At 51.4% G+C, this 3,177-nt stretch overlaps 1 long non-coding RNA gene across 1 annotated transcript; it reads left to right on the top strand.

The window, feature by feature from the left end:
• Positions 1-948: 948 nt before the first annotated feature.
• LOC140681170 (uncharacterized) lies at positions 949-2,930 on the top strand. The gene is made up of 2 exons (XR_012052403.1): positions 949-2,185; positions 2,299-2,930. It is a non-coding gene; the product is annotated as an uncharacterized lncRNA (long non-coding RNA).
• Positions 2,931-3,177: the final 247 nt, after the last annotated feature.

The raw sequence follows: 3,177 nt of genomic DNA, 5'->3' as shown, positions 1-3,177 counted from the left end.
ACCTTTGTAAACTTAACTTCTTCAGGGCCCAAACCTAAAATAAACTTAAAGTGATATACTCTAATTAAACAATACTTAACTTAAACGCAAACCAACTATATAAAAATCAATTCTATCATTAATAAAACGTTAAAATACAACCTAACTTAAACCTTAATATAATAAATTACTAACATTTCATGCTATTTAATTCTCTATTTCAATTTTCATTATGATATCTCTTTTTCACAATGTGTTCCACAATTATTACTTATCATCACACCGGCTGGGCGTGTCTGCTCGATCAATTCTGTGACCTAACTGAAAAAATCTGGGGTTGGTGTTTAGAAACATTGGGGAGATTTGAAAAAGGCCTTGTGTTGGCTGGTTTTCAAAAAGCGACTGATGGAATTTTATTTCAGGGTGAAAATTGGGAGTCTCATCCTCAGCATTGCTGCAGGATATTTGCTGCTTGTAAAAAATTGTTTGCTGTTGTGATTTTTTGTTTGCCGCGGCATGAGAGCACTGGGAGCACTTCTGGTGCAAAACCCGCTTCTGCCTGCGTTAGGATGGCTGTGCCCCTCTCTCTTGCTCACACCCATTCTCAGCCACTTCCGCGTTCGCTTTAACTCTCGCAAACGCATGCGCAGCCTTGATTCACCCTCTGTTTGTGTCGCCATGGGAACAAGGGAAGGAACTCCCGCACCGACCGTGCCCGCCCGCACCGGCTCCGCGCGGCCGTCCCTCGGGAATGTCCCCCCCCATTCTCTCTGTCAGGCCTGGCGCTGCCTCGGTTTTCGCTCTGGGTCGGCCCGCGCCGTCCCCGAGCCGCTGCTGGAGCCCAGCGCGATTCGGCGCTCTGCTGACGTCATCGGCACGCGCCGCCGCGTTCCGCGTTGCCGGAGCCCCGCGCCGCGTCCCGCCCGGCCCCGCGCCGCTCGGGTCTCCCCCCGCGGTCACCGCGCAGTCTGCGGACGGCTGGCTGGCGGCCATCGCCGCCCCCGACGCCGTCTGTGCCCGTGCCCGTGCGTTCGAAATGCAAGAGATCTCCGCTCCGACTTCCGGGTTTGCTCTACCGTCTCGCGCATGCGCGCTGCCATCGCCGCAGCGACAGGAGAGTCCAGCTCTCCGTCCAGCCGCCCGCCTGGCCAGCGCCGCTGCTGCGAATTGGGAGCTATTCCCCGGCACCTGCCGGACGGTGCTTTCGCACTCTCACGGATTCCCGTCATGGAACGCATCACTGGGCGCTCCGGGCGTCTGACCGCCCCATCCGCGCTCCCGCCGCCTCCTGCGTCCGCTGGTTCCCACTGCCCCCCCCTCTCGCCTGCACCGCGGGCTGCTTTGAACTCCCCACCCGCGCAGCTGCGAGTTCTCTCCTCTCTCTCACTTTTCCCTCCGCTCTGCACTCACGACTGCCCCTCCCCCCAGGAGCCGCCGGCGCCGCTGCCCCCCCACTGTGGGTTCGGACTCGGGCAATGGCCAGTCCTTTCCTCCACCGAGGGCTACGTCTGTGCCTGGCTTATCTCTCACTGTCTGGGGATTTTCTGCAGCTGAGGAGCTTAGAAATTGAGATTTGAGGAGTCTTGAGGAACAGTGTGAACCCGGGGACACAGGACATGATGAAAAACCACCCCCCCTGATCCTCTTCGGGAGGCAATTTGCTTCCCCTGGTGAGGAAAATTGCCCGAAGCTGCTGGCTGGGCCATCTTCCTCCTTGTGCTCCTATAGGAGCCTTAGCTGTTCAGTCTAAAATGCCGCGTTGTGAAAATGACTCTTATTGTCCTTGCTGAAGGCAAGAGTTTTGGCGGCAGTCTTATCTCTCTTTTTTTTTCTTTTTCCTGTGGCTCGGTAATACAGTTGCTTATTGATCCCTTACGAAAATTTAACTCAAACAAAAGATGTACATCTGTGTGCGGGTGAGTATACTGCACCCACAATAACAAAGCTTTCATCTCATTTGAGGCTATCTCTACCAGATGGGTAAAAGTCTTGCCCTGTAGGGCTGAAAAAATTTTTTTGTCTGTCCTTGAGAGCATCCCTTCCCCATGTTCTTAATTTCAACCATTCTCACCAAAAGCTGAGTCAGCACAAGGTCAGTCCGGAGATGGCACTGTTCATCGTCCAGCAGGTCACAGGCGAGAAATCCCAGGCGCGCTTCTGGTTTTCCTCCTCCTGGCTGTCCTCCAGACGAGCTGTCTTGGTGAAGGTCAGGTTCTTATCTTGAGCTTTTCGCTCCCTCTCCTCCCGGAATCTGCTGAGAGCATTTGTGCTCTGTTCCTCTTCCTTTCTTTATTTTTTTGTTTTTCTCTGCTGATGAAGGTTGGAGGTTGTTTGCTGTTTCTTCTTGTTCTTGCTGATGCCCGCCAAGGGACGCCAATTGTCGGAATCTGTGGGTATTGGTGATTCCGAGATTGTAGAAAGTCTCTGTCTTTCTGCCCCGTTGCCAAAGAAGAAGCCATAGTTCGTCTGTGCTGGTTTCAAGGTTGTTTATTTTTGCTTATCTATAACAAGTTCTGCTGCCCTGCCGCAGGTCTGTCCTGCAGGGCAGTGTGCGGGGCTCTGCCCCTCAGTGGGATGGTACAAACATTATATACAAGAAATTACGTGTACTATATTTACAATAATGTGCCAATATCTATCATCTACGTTGAATAGTGTGTCCCTAGCCTAAACCAATAGAAAAATGCCAACATCACCAAGAACATGGAGGTAAGGAAGAAGAAGGAGGAAGAACAGGATCAGGCCCACTTTCCTCCATCTTAGAACTCCTGACCCCCCTGTACAAAGTAAAACCCCCCTGTACATGTGTTAAAACCCCCCTGTACAATACTAAAAAATTTTACCCTCTAATTTGTGACTACTTTTACTATACCATCTAACCCTCTGTGACTGCTTGTTCCACCTTTAAAGTTGGTAATTCATTCCATGGTTCAAACTCAAGATCACAGCTGTTTTCAGCTACTTGCCAGGGTCTAAAATGCTTCTGACCAAGGCCTGGAACCTCTAAAAATGTCTGAGGGACATTTTGAGTTCCGACAGGGACCCTAGCCCCTCATGCACCTTATGGGGTCTCCAAGCCCCTGCGTGCCTTATGGGGAAATGTCTTGGTAAAAAATATCCACAGCCCTCCCTGCCAGCCCCATCCCCTTCCTTTCCCTCAGTTTAATACTGACCATGAGATTGCATGGAATGGGCGAT

The sequence above is a fragment of the Taeniopygia guttata genome, chromosome 32 (genome assembly GCF_048771995.1).
Source record: "Taeniopygia guttata chromosome 32, bTaeGut7.mat, whole genome shotgun sequence".
Classification (NCBI taxonomy): Eukaryota; Metazoa; Chordata; class Aves; order Passeriformes; family Estrildidae; genus Taeniopygia; species Taeniopygia guttata.
The sequence above is the reverse complement of the archived record's forward strand: the minus strand, read 5'-3'. Positions and strand labels throughout refer to the sequence as shown.